The sequence below is a fragment of the Ovis canadensis genome, chromosome 14, assembly GCF_042477335.2.
Source record: "Ovis canadensis isolate MfBH-ARS-UI-01 breed Bighorn chromosome 14, ARS-UI_OviCan_v2, whole genome shotgun sequence".
Lineage (NCBI taxonomy): Eukaryota > Metazoa > Chordata > Mammalia > Artiodactyla > Bovidae > Ovis > Ovis canadensis.
In genome coordinates, this window is record NC_091258.1 from 24,927,882 (window position 1) to 24,944,434 (window position 16,553).

The window sequence follows — 16,553 nt, forward strand, 5'->3', positions numbered from 1 at the left end:
GAGTTGGATCATAAAGAAGGCTGAGTGCCAAAGGATTGACGCTTTCAAACTGTGGTGCTGGAGAAGACTCTTGAGAGTCCCTTAGACTGCAAGGAGATAAAACCAGTCAATCCTGAAGGAAATCAACCCTGAATATTCCCTGGAAGGACTGATGCTGAAGCTGAAGCTCCAATACTTTGGCCACCTCATGCGAAGAGCTGACTCATTAGGAAAGATCCTGATGCTGGGAAACATTGAAGGCAGGAGGAGAAGGGGTCGACAGAGGATGAGATGGTTGGATGGCGTCACTGACTCAATGAACATGAGTTTGAGCAAACTCCAGGAGATGATGAAGGACAAGGAAGCCTGGCGTGCTGCAGTCCATAGGGTTGCAAAGGGTTGGACACAACTGAGCGACTGAACAGCAACCTAAGAGAAATGAAAGTGTGCATGAAGACTTGTGCACATTTGTGCACAGCAGCAGCACTAGTCACAAAACCAAAAGGTGGCAACAATCCACAGCAAGCCAGACACAGAAGGCCACACAGAGAATGATTCCATGTATGTGAAGTGTCCAGATAGAGACAGAAAGTAAATTGGGTTGCAAGGGCTGGGGCTGAAGAGGGACTGCAATAGTCACAAGGATCTGTAAATTTACTAAAACTGCTGGAGTTGTGCCTGCAAAGCAGGTGAGTTTTATGGCATGTGAGTTACACCTCGTGAAAGCTATAATACGACAACAACCCCAGTTGCCATTAACACCTCCTATACCTCCTGGGAGGCGTGGCCACAAGATCGAGGGAGGAAGAGGCAGGTATCCCCAGGGGCCAGGCCCTGGAATGACCAGATGCTTGGATGGATGACAGCCTGCTGCAGGGGCAGAGGTTTCTTGGGCTCTGGGGCTTTTGGAAAGAGTGGAGGTGGATAAGCCGCACCACCAGCCTGGGGCTGGGTCTGCAGCAGAGAGAAAGGGGAGCCTGGGACCCTCTTGGGGGAGCTGGAGCACCTGCGCACAGGAGCAAAGGGTGCGCCCTGGAAATGAAGGGCGGGAGGGTGTGGGGAGAGGAGGGAAGACAGAAATCAGGAGCGACTGGAGAGGGAGGTGGAGGAGGAGGGAGGCACCTTGGAGAGCACCTCGCCCTCGCAGGCAGGCGGCTGGCAGTGAGGGAGCAAGCCCCTGTGGTTTCCAGCCCACACTCACGATGGAGATGGACTGGAAGAAGGGCAGTCCTGCCTTCCTTCAGCTCCTCACGTTTGGAGCATCTCACAAGGGGGCCAGCAGCTTGGGAAGCACACAGCAGCACAGGGGCAGGGAGCGGGGGAATGTGTGCAGAGACAAGCATGATGGGGTCAGGGGCGAAGTTCAGGGGTTCAGGGGCAGATGGCAGGGTCCAGGGGCAAGGTATCAAGTTGTCCCTGAGGCACTGTGGCAGGGTGGGACTGACAGCAGGGCAGCCCTGCCTCGGGAGGCCGGCCAGAGGAGTCCAGGGGGTGAGTGCCTGAGAGCCAAGGCGGGGTCAGAGGCGGCTAGACCAGGGGCTGTGGAGGGCTCAGAGTTTGGCAGCAGCTGGTCATGGAGGTGTCGTCGTGGCCGGGCAGTGGGGGGATCAGAGAGGCTGCATGGCTGGCTCCAGCCTCCAGTGGGGTGGGCGAGCGTGGCTGGGGCATGGGGCGGGAGAGAGAGTGCAATCAGAGAGATGGGGCAGGGGCACTGGGGCCGGTGGGCTCCCATGATCTCCCAAATTGTCCCAGAGTGAGAAGAAAAAAACCCACCAGTGAAAACAAACAAGACTGCAGTGGCAAGAATGATGAAACCCTTCATGTCCTGATGGGGAGAGATCCCCAAGTGGAAGACAGCAAGCGGCAGAAGTGTGCACAAACATTTAGTCCTCCTTGCGGAGGGGAATACGGCCTTGGATTTGTTCGTGTGGACATAGGAGCCTGGAGGGCTACTGGGGTCGCAAAGAGTCGGACACGACTTCGTTTACTGAGCACGGGTGCACGCATGTGCTGGACTGACTCTGGAGGGTTCTGCAGAATCCAGTGCTGGGCTGCCTTGGAGGGAGGGAGTGGGCTGGGGCCAGAGGCCCAGGGGCTTTTTATTCCCTTCCCTTGAGCCCCTTTGAAACCTGAATCAGGAGAATGGATTACCCGGTTCAAAAGTTAAAGGGAAAAAAATCCACGGGTTTTAAAGTATAGGGAAATCTGCAAAACAGAGCCTAAGGGAAGTTTGAGACAAGGACACGTTCTTTGGTGCTAAATCTGGGCTTCACAAAAGTTCCAGTGCTTTGAAGGCAGACTGAAGTTTAGCTTCGGGAGCATTCCTGAGTGGGCTTGACGGTGCTTGTTAAATTTAATATGTTAGTTATAGCCAAACAACTTCAAATGCCAAACTGAAAGAATTATTTGAAAAATGTTCTGAACCAGAGGTGTTTTATGTTGGGTGTGGGTGGGATTTCTCATCAGTCCTCCAGGCTCTGAGATGGGACGTCCCGTGGCAGATGTGGAGTCGCAACCTGGGCTGGGATTGAGGTCATGGGTATGGGGTCATGGGTATGGGGTCATGGGTATGGGGTCATGGGTATGGGGTGGTTTTTAAGAGGGGAGGAGTAGGCACCAATCTGAGACCAGGGGGATGTGGTAAGGGCAGAAGGAGTCAAGGAATCTTGTGGATGAATTGCTTTGTTGAATGAATTCTGATCTTGCCAGGTTCAGGGAAATGGCAGACCTAGGAACCATATTGAAGATAAAAAAAGACTGGTACTTTGTGACCAGTAGGGAGTTTGTGGCTTTTGGGAGATATTCCTGTTCGTAAACCTATTTGTCCTTATAAAAACAACAGCACCATTTATTTGAGGCCATGTCTGGGGACACCGGGCTTCCCAGGTAGCACAGTGGTAAAGAATCCACCTGCAATGAAGGAGACTAAGGTTCGATCCCTGGGTCAGGAAGAGCTCCTGGAGGAGGCAGTCTCAACCCACTGCAGTATTCTTGTCTGGAGAACCCTATGGACAGAGGAGCCTGGCAGGCTACAGTCCACAGGGTCGCAGAGTCAAACATGACGGAGAGATTAAGCACACCCATGCACACACTGGGGACCTCAACTGTGCACACCCCACAGCCCTGTGCCAAAGTCCATCCAGAGGCCAGAGGCAAGACCTGGCCCAAAGCGCTGCCCTTCTGCTTACTTGAATGAGCTGGGCCTTCCTGGCTCAGCTTAGGAGAAGCAGTCCAAAGGGGACGTAGATGGGCTGGGGGAAGTGAGTCAGGGAAAGGATGCATGAGGCCGGTGCCCTGATGGCACCAGAGCACGAGCTGGTGAGGAGCCTGGGACTAGGAAGGGGAAGGAAGGCCCAGGAGGTATGGCTGCTGGGGACGGGCGGGTGGTGGAGGGTCAAACAGTCCTCCCTGCCCAACAGAGCCTGAGGGCACTGCCGGTCACTGTCCAGGCTCAGACGTAACGGTCACCATTTGTCACAGAGAAAAGAATCAAACTGTTGTTAAAATATTTCCTACCTACAACCACTAAAACATGTCCAAGCGTTGTGCCTGTGGGTCAGACTAGGTTACCCAAAACCTTAGCTTAAGTCAACTCTGCTTCTTCCCAAAGATTCCAAATCGGTCAGGTTTCCACACATCTTTGGAAAGGGGGGTGGGATTCCCCAGCCGTTCAGCCCAGGCTCCCCATCTGCTGGGGTAACTCCACAGAACGCTGCAGGCCGGAGCCTTTGGGCTCTTTTATCAAGCCCTGGGCAGCTCGGCCGCCCAGACAGGCAGCTTCAAAGTTAACCTTTCTCAAGGCATCAAAGCAGGCGCCATGGTGAGTAGGGCCCCGGGCGGCATGCCTGGGGGCCAAGAGCAGCTCTGTGTTCTTCCAGGAGGCCTTGGGCAGCCAGAGTGCTGGCCCGGAACCCTCAGCGTGGTCCTGGCCTCCCGGGGGCTTTGGAGGAACATTCAGGGACAGTGCCAGCAGGGTGGGGGCAGCAGCTGGGAGAGGGCTGACCCTGAAGTGGCCTGAGCTGCTCTGCAGGGCTGTTTCCCTGCTTAGTGTGGGGATTTCCAGGAGGGCCTGCTCAGGCAGCCTCTCTGCAGGCGGCCGGCTCCTGTGGCCTCTCGCTCACTCCCCTGGGACAGGAGAAGAAGGCAGGAAGGAAGGGTGTCAGGGCTCTGGAGCAGGGGACCTGCTGCTCTACACCATCTTGAGAACATCAGGACTGGGCCACAGGGGCCCAGACGTCCCATTGTTCTGTTCTCACAGTGCCGGGTCGCTCACTCATCCACCCATCAAACCTTCCCCAGGCACCTGCCACAAGGTTCCAGCCTGATACAGTCTCGGGCTCTTTCTATCCAAAAGAAATCTACTTCAAGCCACAGGTGCCATTTATGATCGCCTAGTGGCCTTGTTTTTTTTTAAAAAAAGTAAAAAGAAACAGGTGAATTTCATTTCAGTAGCATATTTCATTTAACCTGATTTATCCAAAAATATCACTTTGACATGCAGTCAATATAAAAATTATTAATAAGACAGGCTCTTTCTTTCTGGGCTAATGCTCCCAAAGGTGGTGTGTATCTTACACTCGAAGCACATCTCCACTTGGTGCAGGCCCGTTTCAAGTCCTCAGGACCCATACACGGCTGCCCGCTGCCATATGGGACAGCTGGGATCTAGAGAGGCCAAAACAGGAACACCCAGACCGGCGGCTGGAGGAGATCACTGCTCACGGGGAGGGGGTGTGCACTTGCAAACGACCGACTCTGAATCAGAGCTTGGTAAGAGCTACAGGACCAGGGACGCTGTTTAGAGTTCCCTCCCTGGGCTCCTGGTCCCTGCGGTGACACTTGGTAGCCATGCACCACAACGCCCGGCCAGCTCCGGCTGTTGGTGAGTACTTAGTGAATTAACCACAAGGAGGTGCCACTCCACACCCACTGAACACTTGAAAAGTGCTGGTCCTGGACAGACAGCTGCTCAGGGCTTGGAGTGGGATGACTGGAGGGCAGCTGGGCAGCATCTAGGGAAGCTCACCCAAGCTAGCCAGCTACCCCACGAAAGGGTCCTGGAACGACTGCATGAGGGAGCACCGGGGGCGGGTGGTGGTCGTGGAGAGGGTGTTCCCTGTAGTATCTTGTGTGAACAGCGAACTTGGAAAGGTTCTGATGGCCGGTCAGAAGGCATAGAAGTGCTGTGGGGTGTCGTCATGACCTGTTCGTCCGCTGGAGGCCATGCAGCAGCTCTTGTAGGTGAGCCGGGTCTGCGCATGACTGCATGGAAACACTCAAAAGTATACCAAGTGGCAGAAAGCAAAACTGTATGACGTGAAGTTGACTGTAGCGTTTTGGAAAAGAGAAAGCCGTCCCTAAGTGTACACAGTAGGTCTATCTAGCGGGAGGTACCAGCTTCAGACGAGTGGTCGGTTCGGGAAGCAGGGAGAAAAAGATGGAATAGGAGAGGATGACAGAGGGGGCTCTTAGCTCAACACCTTATCTGTTAAAAGATTCAGCAAATACAGCAAACGGTAGGACGTAAGTGCATGTTAAAGGATTCTCCGTACTTTTCCCTACTTGAAATATTTCATATTAAAATCTCTCTGAATTAAAAATAATGAATGAGTGAATGAGCAGCCTTGAGAAAGCCACCCGTCTTCTCTGTGCTTCAGTTCCCACACCTGAAAGACGGGCTAATAGTACCCATGTCACTGAACCGATGTGGGTGAAACTGCGGCCACTTTCTCATGGCCAGCGTCTGGTAACAGCAGCTCTTAATCAGGAATGGTCGTGAAAGTTCGCCAGACACGGATGAACCAACTTAGTGACACGAGGTAGAGGGCAGGAGTCCTCACCCGCATTTTACAGACAAGGACGCCGAGGCAGAGGAGTGGAGTAAGTTCCAGCATCCCCAGCTAGTGTGTGGTACGGCTGGGATTGGAATGTCGGGTTCAGACCTGGCACTTTGACCCCTTTAGTTCGCTGTGCCTGACCAGTGCTAACTCTTTCCTCCTCCAGAGACTGAAAATTATTTTTCATAGCTGCAGGTGCCAAATCACCCCCTAGGAACCAGGTAGATTCCTGGAGAGGCAGGAGGTCCCTGGCTGTGGACGGCCCACAGCGGAGCCCTGTTACTGAGCCCTCTCCCCGGCATGGACCTGGAAGACCAAAGTGACCCCACTGACTTTTGGGGACCCTCTAGGCACACCATGTTTCATTTGCTTATTAAACACACTGAGGATCTGGCCACCAGCAGGCCCATCTGTACGTCCCCCAGCTACAAAAATCTTCAACAGGATGGGGTCAGAGCAGACAGGAAGTTTTGAGTCCAAATCCTCCTTTGAGTTGCCCTGGGGCAACTCCCTGGAACCCCTGGCTACCTGGGCAGGGTAGTGAGGGGGTCACAGCCTCCCCGCAGCCTGAAGGCAAAACCTGAGATGCTCGGAAATGAAATGCTCTCCTGGCAGCAAGCTCTCCTCCACGAAAACTTGTGCTGCAAACATCCTCCTGCCCCCAGGCGCTGCCAGCTGACGGTGAGAAGAAAGTGGGCATGCTTTTCCTGCGTCAATTTTAATACCTCATTTGACCAAAACCAGCATGGGCTTTGGTTTGGTGAGGGGTGGGAGTGAGAAGCAGCAGCCCCCTCCTTCACTCATATAAACCTCCGAAATCTTCACAGTAAAAAAGCCAGGAGTGCATGCTGCGCTAAGAAGGGGTTCTTACCACTGAGGAGGAGAGGACAGGAAAGAGTGTGGCGAGTCGCTGGGCATTGACGGGAGATTTCCACAGCAAGGATGGAGAGGGGCTCCCAAGCCTTCCCAGGGTCCGCAGGGGCTCTGTGTGAGGCCCCCTGGGCCCAGCTCTTACCTCTAGGAGGAAAGGTCAGTGGCCATCTCTCGTCTCAGCCTGGGGACCATTGCTCGCTTGTTTCGGGTGGCCATCCGGGCTGTGGCTGCTGCCCGTCCCCCGCAGGCTGACTGTCTCCTGACTCTGCCCGTCGGACTAAATGCCTGGCCTTCACAGAGAAGGGAAATTATCTCTAAGCTCAGGCCTTCCAACAGTCCCCGTGGCTTTCGGAAGCTTACTCTCTGCCATTAATCCCTGGCTCACATCCCCAGTTTCTGGCCTTGAGGACAGAGGGATGGGCCAGCTGGAGCCCGTGCAGCAGACAGAGACCCACGTGGAGGAGGATCCGAACCGTGGCAGGAGGAAGGGAGGAAGGGGAGGACGGCTCTCCTGGGAAGGCAGCCGTGGGTCCTAGCGGGTGACCCGCGGGTGACCCTCGGGTGACAGCGGGGGGATGACAGAAGTGGTTCATAAGGCAGAAGGGCAAGGTCTGGCGTTCAGGCCTGGGGTGAGCCACCTGAGTCTGGGTGTGCTGGGCACAGCCGTCACTGCACTGGCTCTACAGGGATGTCTGGCCTGATGCCCTGAGAGGACGGGGGTCCAGGCCCACTGTCACTGCACGAGTCCTCATTGTGAGCAGAACGCAGCACCCCGTGCACCCCCGCGGCAGGCGGGGGCCCCAACCGTGGTGGTGGTGGGAGAGAGTGTGGTCCCAGCGACACCCCCATGGGACAGCCGTCAAGCAGCCTCAGGACAAGAAAGCAGCCCTGAGCCCAGCTCGCGACGCAGCAGGCCAGACAGAGCAGGTGACTGCGGACCTGCAGGTGGAAAGCAGCGAGGGCTTCACACGTGGCCGAGAGTGTGGCTGGGTTAAGACCAGCCTGGCAGAGCGCCCAGGCCCTTCCAGGAAGCTGACGGGTCCTAGGCGAGGACGCTTGCTCGGACCTGAGAAGCCCACCCAGAGCCACCCGCTCACCCCAGTTCTGGGAAGGGAGGACAGGCCTCCCTTCTGCCAGCACCTTCCCCGGCTCAGCTCCGGAAAACAGAACTGCCCCCTCCCTCCCCCTCGCCGGGGGTAAGGAATGTTCCTAGAACGCAAAGCTGGGTGCCTGGGAGGCAGAGGAAAGGGAATCGGGTGTAGAGGGCACCAGTGTGTTCTGGTATGCATGGAGTACCCACGTCCACACTGAGAAACAGTCGTCCCGATGGGAACACCAGAGGCCTTTTGTGGCAGATCGGGCTGGGGAACTGGGGGTCTCCTGGGAGCCTCAAGGCCCCCGGTTTGGCCCAGCGCAGACTGAGGGCTCCACTACGATGTCGATGTCGACAGCTCGGCTTGGCCCTTTCCAGCCCACAGCACGTTGTAATACTGTAACAGGGCTGCTCTAAACCACACGGTGTGTGGGGGGTGGGGCGGGGGGCGGACTGGAGGCGGAGCTGCAGCCGGGGCCCCTGGAGAAGGAGGGAGCCTCGAGGCGCAGCTGGAGGCCAAGAGGGAAACGACCATGGTGATGTGCTCCCAGCCTTGTCCCAGCTCCCACAGGTCTGCTGCCGCCACACACGCCAAAGGCCGTCGGGGCCCCAGCCCAGCCCCGCTGCTCCCCTCGCCCCTGGGCTCACGGTGGGAAGCCCAGCCCAGGCAGCTGCACAGGGGCCGGTGAGGACACCCACAGCTCTAAGCCCAGGCTCTTCCATGCTGGGGCCTAGGTCCCTGGGGCCAGCAGCCGGCTGAACGCTGGGCGTCACTGCAGGCCTGGCCAGGCCCCCAGCTGGCAAACTGGTGCCCATGCGTCCTTCCTGCCACAGGCAACATCTGACGGAAGGAGCCCACAGTTTGGGGGTTCTGTCTCCAGCCAGAGCCTGGGTGGCGAGGTGCTTTGGTGGGGTGGGCAGGTCTCAGGGAAGGGCCTACAACCTCACCCCCTCTTCGGTTGATGGGGGAGGCTTTGCTTGTCCTGTGGCCCAGACAAGCCATCGGGCTGATGGAAGCTGAGTGTGTCATCACAAACATGGGGTCCTCCTGGCCCTGCGAGGGCAGAGGCCATCTCTCTGCAGGCTGGAGAGGTGAGCTGAGGTGAAGTGGGACCCGCACAGCCCTGTGCATGCCTTCCCTGGGACTCAGCAAACAGGAGTCACAGCTGGACTGGGGGTGCTGAGAGGTCTGGTCCTAGCCAACAGCTCCCTGTGGAGAGGAGACAATAAATAACAAGATTTATTCAGCTCCAGGCCAGGTGACTCAGATGGTAAAGAATCTGCCTGCCAGGCAGGAGACCTGGGTTCGATCCCTGGGTTGGGAAGATCCCCTGCAGAAGGGAATGGCAACCCATTCCACTCCAGTATTCTTGCCTGGAGAATCCCATGGACAGAGGAGGCTGGTGGGCTATAGTCCACGGGGCTGCAAAGAATTGTACATGACTGAGGGACTGAGCTGGAGAAGGCAATGGCACCCCACTCCAGTACTCTTGCCTGGAAAATCCCATGGACGGAGGAGCCTGGTAGGCTGCAGTCCATGGGGTCGCTAAGAGTTGGATACGACTAAGCAACTTCACTTTCACTTTCCTGCATTGGAGAAGGAAATGGCGACCCACTCCAGTGTTCTTGCCTGGACCCAGGGACAGGGGAGCCTGGTGGGCTGCCGTCTATGGGGTCGCACAGAGTCAGACACGACTGAAGTGACTTAGCAGCAGCAGCAGTAGCACGACTGAGCACGCACACACGCAGGCTTAGTCAGTGACCGTCAGTCTCCAGCCCAAGCACACCGAGAGACAGGCTCTGCTAGAGGAGCAGGTCAGAGATGCGTGGCTCCAGGTCTCTCCCGGCAGTGTCTGTTTCTGGGGGTCTGACAGGTGCTCCCAGGTGGCTCAGGAAGCTAGCATCATCAGAGGCCTTTCACAGGAGAACTAGGCAGGGTGGGCAGTGGGTGGGCGTGGGCACTTGCATCCCCGTTCTCACTGATCACAGGGGTCCCTTGCTCACTGGCACAGAGGAGACTGACCTGTGTGCACAGAGGAACACCTCCCTTTCCACGATTCACTGGAATATTCTTCCTCTTTCTTTTTTAAAAACTTTGTTTATTTAGTTTTGGCTGTGCAGGGTCTTTCTCTAGTTGCGGTGCCCGGGCTTCTCACTGCCGTGGCTTCTCCCGTTGCCGAGCACAGGCTCTGGGGCGTGTGGGCTTCAGCAGTTCCAGCACGTGGGCCTGTAGTTGTGGTTCCCAGGCTCTAGAGCACAGGCTCAGTGGTTGTGGTGCCCAGGCTTTGCTGCTCTGCAATATGTGGGATCTTCCTAGCCCAGGGATCCAACCATACTCCCCCACTGGCAGGCAGATTCTTCACCAGCGAGCCACCAGGGAGGCTCTCTTCCTCCTCTTTCTGAACACGGCTCCCTGTGGAGCCTGTACAGACAGCACCCACACCTTCTTGACACTGGACAGGGGGCTCACAGCCTGGTCTGGATACTCAGGTACATGAGAGGCATGAATGGAAAGGACAAGATGAATCAGCTGTCACCCAGGCCCCCAAGCTGAGGGTTCCCGCACCTACGGCCAGTCTCTGATCACCACCCAATCTCTGGACCCACAAGGACGGGGGAGGGAATTGTAGGGAATAGCCGAGCCACGGGGTGGTATTGGCCAGGGACAGCTGTCCCGACCTGCTCACACTCTGGGGGGCTGGTCAACCCCTGCCACGGTGTCCTGGCTACCCCGCCCTGCTCTGTCTCCCACTTCCCGCATTTCCTTAGAGGGGCCGCCCTCCCTAGGAACTAAGCTCCTCCTGTATCTGTGCACCTGCACTGAAGGGCCTGTGGCCAGGGCCCGCAGGCCGCTGCCTTCTGCTCCCCACACAGCGTCCAGAGGGCTGCGTGAGGGAAGGACCAGGGGTCAGCTGGGTTAGAGGCTGCCAGGTGCAGAGGCAGCTCTGAGCACCCAGCCCCCATCTTCCTGTAGGCCCAGCGAAGCAGCAGGGTCCACAGGGTGTCTGAGGCCGTGCCCACACAGGGCTGGTCTCAAAGGCTTGGTAGACATATTGGGAAGAACACCGGGGGACCCCTTGCCAAAAATGGAGAAAGACTTCAGTTCCTCTGCATCCCAGGTTTCTCTCCACCTGCTTTGCTCCTCCAGTTCCCCAACCAAAATGCACTTCCTTCTTCTCTGCTGCCAGCCTGCTCCCCTCGCCAGGTTCTGGCCTGCCTCAGTTTCCCTCTCCTCACATGTGAGTGCTCCCTGGCGTGGGGCTGTGTCTGCAGGTTTGTCAGCCCACCTGGGTAACCACTCCCATAATTACGGAGACTACTGTCCCTCCTGGATGATCTTGCAATGCCCGGAATGCCCGGAGGAGCTGTGCTTTCCTCCTGGGGCTCCGGCGGGGTCAGCGCCTGCTTGTTAAGGCACCCCGAGTCTCCTAGAGTTTTGAGAATGGCTTCCTTCCCTAGAAGTAATTTAGCAGAGAGCTTGGCTGCTGAGGGACAGCCATTTTACCAGCAGGATCAGCAAATGGCTTTGAGCTCCTCAGAGGCCTGCTGAGTAAATTCCAGACATTAGGGGTGATTAACAGAACAATGCGATTCTGGAAGGACTAGCTCTGAGCTGCGGGGCTGGACGAAGTGGGAAGCCAGAGCCTTAGAGGCAGCAGGTGACAGGACAGTCGATAGATGGTCATCTTCCTTAGAAGTCTCGTCGAGGGTCACGTCCTAAGCGGGCGGGGAGAGAGGTACAGCTGAGCTCCTCAGATCAAGCACTGCTGCTCCCTGCACGCGGAGGCCGAGTAAGAGAGCTGAGTCGCAAGAATACCCCAGCCCAGCTGCTGCTTTGGGTGCCGGATGCCGTCAGGTCACGTGAGACCATTCTGGGAGGGCGGGGACAGTGAGCTAGGCGAGGCTGGGAAGGGATTCTGCTTCTTCACGTTTTCCTCCCTTGAGAACACTCTCCTGTTTTCAATTTGCTTCTCCTTTGATGACGTTAGTTGAGCATGTTTTCAACATTTACTGGTTACTTGGATATCTTCTTTGGGGGAACACCTGATCAGTTGGGTTGTCATTTTTCAAAAATTGGCCAAAATTTTTGTTTTGTTTTCGCCTAATTTTAAAAATATATTTGGATAGATATACTGAAATCTTTGTTGGGTGGTCATATTATAAACATCTTCTCTGGTGCTGTGATCTTTTCACAGTTGTGGTTTTTTTCTTATTGAACAGAAGTTCCTGATTTTAATATAGTATAACTGATCGCTTCTTTATGTGTCCTGTTTAAAAATCTCTGCCTGAGGACATGTGTATATCCTCCATCTATCTTATTATTTTGCTTTTCATATTCAAACCAATAATCCATGATATACCGCTGAAAGTGAAAAGTGTTAGTTGCTCAGTTGTGTCCAACTCATTGTGACACCGTGGACTGTAGCCCACCAGGCTCCTCTCTCCATTTAATTTTCCAGGCAAGATACTGAAGTGGATAGCATTGCCTTCTCCAGGGGATCTTCCGGACCTAGGGATCAAACCCGTGTCTCCTGTATTGCAGGCAGCTTCTTCACTGTCTGAACCGCCAAGGAAGCCCCTACACACCATCAAATACCTACCACTGAGAGGACCGACAACACAGAGCTGTTAAAGACACAGCGGAAGTGAGGGCAGGTGTTCCACTAGCAACGTCCCCTAAGAAGCTGAACATGCACATCCCAACTTCGACACACGATCCTGAAACATGTACACACGTGCACGAAAGGGCACATACAAGGACACTTACTGCACCAAGATCTGCTGTCAGCTTGAATCTGGAAGAACCCCAAATATCCATCTACAGAAAAATGGAGAGACTGGGGTTCGATGATACAGTGAAATGACACACAGCAAGGAAAATGTGTGAAACACTGCTGCACATGTGAACGAATCCCACAGACAGCTAGGACACATGCTGCACACCTTCAATCATATGAAGTCCAAAAACCAGGGGGAGAGTTACCCTGGGTTTAGGCGTGAGGGGCTCCTGGGTGCTGGAGCTTGGTGGTGGTTACAAGAACCTGAACCTGCCCATCTTGACCACTTTGTGAAAAATCACTGAGTTACATATTTGTGATTTGTCTGCTTTTTGGTCTATATGTTAGTCTTCAATAAGTTTTATTAAAAAATAACAAAAACCAAAAACCTCTTGCCAAGTATGTCTGAAATGGGAACACAGAGAACATCGGATGTGATTATAAAAGGGTGAACTTAATGGTTCTGGAAATGATTTCATAATCCAGAAAATATCAATCACATTTCTTTCAGCAAATTTAAATATAAGACTTCAGAATCCAAAAATAAGGAATCCCAACACTTGGAGGAAAGAATATTCAGCAGATGGGGAGATTTCAGATGACTCTGCTTTTTTCAGTTCATACCTCTGTCTGACTTTACAACAGGTCTCTGGAGGCAGGCCCTACACACATGGGGACTAGGTCAGGGCCTTGCGGACATAGGAGGCAGCTGCATGGAGGGCTCTTGCTACAGAGCCACCTCCTGAGAGTGGGAAGTACTGACGGGTTCAAGGTACAACTTAAAAATAATCAATAGGTCCTCCTAGGTGTAAGACACTTTGGGAAGCAGAGAAATTGTGGGATGTTATTCTTGCCCTGCCGTCCTCAGTCCAGGGCTGTGAGATGGCTCAGAAGCTATGAGCTAGGCATCAACCTGCTTGCTTCCCATTGCTCAGATGTTTACAGCACACACATGCATTCTGGGCACAAAGTATTTTTAAAAAGAAAAAAAAATCAAAGAGCTTCTGGCTGAAACGGAGTTCACCTAGGAGACCTGAGTCCTGCCAGGGCGAATCCTACAGAATCCAGATGCTGGAGCTGCTGACCTGCAGAATTACCAACTTCCCAGTGTTGGCCTGGTGGTCCGAATGTTCTGGCACTGGCTGTGTGTACTGGGGTGGTCACTTCAGTTCTGAAGGTCTCAAATTCTTCATAATAATGTATGGGTTTTGGTCAGAGACTAGGGCTTTTTTAAAAGTATGACCTGAATCACCAGCTAAACACTGACTTTTGGGTCCAGAATCTCAGTGAATTTGAACTCTCAGGGCTTGAGCCTGGGAATCTCCATACATTTTCTAATGTCTTACTTACAATTACGCCTTTTACCCCTCAAATGTAGGCCTTCCGTGTTTCCCACTCCTTTGCATCCCAGGACCCAGGACACCAAAGGCCTCAGGGGCCCCTGGCGATGTCACAGCGCCCCACCTGTCTTTGTGAACAGGGGGTAGAACGGGAGCCTCTTCTGGTCTTCCGACCTCCTGCTGTGGACGCACAGTCACTGTAGTGAGAAGGAAAGCGCGTTAGGTCTGGGGCGGGAGCAGGAGTGAGGCCGGGCAGCATGCAGAAGAGGAGGGGCATGGCTTCCCTGCTTCTCATCTCCAGGACAGGCCCACACCCCCTGACCCAGCCGTGGGAGGCCTCAGGCAGTCGCTTCTGGTGCAGGCCTTGGTTCCCCACCCGCAAAATGCAGACCACGTCATCCTGCTGCATCCAGGGCTGGAAACAAGAATGTGAACAAAGGGTTAAAGAAAGGTAAGCTGCTGTCATTTCTGAGAACAAATGCTTTTTTATTCACTCATTCATTCAATAAGTGCTGAGTGTCTACTACGAATAAGCACTTATTAATAGATCTTTCTTAGCAAAGGACTAAGTAGTCCTCTGCTTCCTAGGTGGCACCAGTGGTAAAGAACCCACATCCCAAAGCAGGAGACACAACCACACGCACACACATGGTCCTTTGCCTTGGGGGTCGGCCCAGGAAACAGCAGGCTCCAGGACTGCAGCCCAAACACATTCTGCTGAGAGCACACGTGCCAGCCCCTCTGTCTTCACAACGTCCCTGCAAGAGGCGCCATCACTCTCCTTTTTCTGATGAGACACAAGAGGTGACCTGCCCACGACCGTAGAGCTAGAGAGCGGCCCGCTGGACCCACCCACACTGCTGCCGCCGGAAGACCTGAGGCAACAGGAAGGTTAGTTTTTTACAACATCTGAGGAACGACCACCTCTTCAGAAGTGAGGTCAGCGTAGCGGAGAAGGGAAGCTGGTGGGTGACAGCCAGGTCCACTCTAAACATGTCACGAGACCCTCAGCGCGCAGGGTCACCCAGGGGTCTTGGCAAGCTTGCGTGCATGTCCTGCCTTGCAGCTGGGGCAGACTCCCCAACACCTGTGGCTGTGCTGGGCAGAAGCCTTGCCCATAGAGCTTCACGAGCACAGGCAGATCCCCTTTCATCACGCTCTGCAGACACTGTATTTTCCAAAAGATTGCAGGTCTCTGGCACCTGTGTTGAGCGAGTCTCTCGACACCCTTTTCCAAATAGCATTTGCTCACTTTGTGTTACATGTTGGTAAGTTTCACAATATTTCAAACTTTTCTACTGTTGTTATATTTGTTACGGTGATCTGTGATCAGTGATCTTACTATTGTTAATTGTTTCAGGGCACCACAAACCACAGCCCTATGACAGCGAACTTAATGGATAAACTGTGTTCTTACTGTTCCACTGACCTGTCTCTCTCTCTCCTTGGGCCCCTGTATTCCCTGAGACGTAATATTGAAATTAATAACCTTGCAACAGGCTCTAAGTGTTCAAGAGAAAGGAAAAGTCTCACGTCTCATTTTAAATCAAAACCTGGATACGATCAGGCTTAGAAAGAGACGCTGAAAGCAGAGCCAGAGGCCTGCTGTATTTAAGTTACCCGAGCTGTGAATGCAAAGGAAAAGTTCCTGCATGAAACTGAAAGCACTGCTTCAGGACACACATTGATGAGAAGACGAAACAGCCTCACTGCTGATACGGAGAAAGTGTGAGCAGTCTGGGTAGAAGATCAGGCCAGCCACATTCTGTGAAGCCAAAGCCTAATGCAGAGCAAGGCCCCTACTCTCCCCAATCCTGCGAAGGCTGAGAGGTGAGGAAACTGTTGAAGTGTCAAGCAGCAGAGATGGTTCAGGAGGCTGAAGGAAAGAAGCTGCCTCCAGAGCACGAAAGTGATAGCTGAAGCAGCAAGTGCTGATGGAGAAGCTGCAGTGAGTTCTCCAGAATTCCAGCTCAGATCACATATGAAGGCAGCTGCAGTGAACAACAGATGCTCCATGTAGGTGATGAAGCCTTCTAATCGGAGATGTCATCTAGGACTTTCATAACTAGAGAGAAGTTGATTTGTTGTTGTTGTTGTTCAGTTGCTAAGTCATGTCCAGTTGTTTGCGACCCCATAGACTGCAGCATGCCAGGCTCCCCTGTCCTTCACGGTCTCCTGGAGTTTGCTCAAATTCATGCCCATTGAGTTGGTGATATAATCTAACCGTCTCATCCTCTGCTACCCCCTCTTCTCCTCCTGCCCTCAGTCTTTTCCGGCATCAGGGTCTTTTCCAATGAATCAGTTCTTTGCATCAGGTGGCCAAAGTTCTGGAGCCTCAGCTTCAGCATCAGTCCTTCCAGTGAATATTCAGGGTTGATCTCCTTTAGGATTGAGAAGTCAATGACCGGTTTCAAAGCTTCAAAGGACAAACTAACCCTCTTGTTAGGGGCTAATACCTAATATTACAGTGATTTTAAGTTGAAACCAGTGCTCATTTCGAAAATCCCAGGCTCTGAAGAATGATGCTAAGTCTACTCTGCCTGTGCGCTATAAACAGAACAAAGCCTGGATGACAGCACATCTGTTGACACAGTTTACTGAGTATTTTTAATCCCACTGTTGTAACCCGAGGCTCAGAAAGATTCTTTTCAAA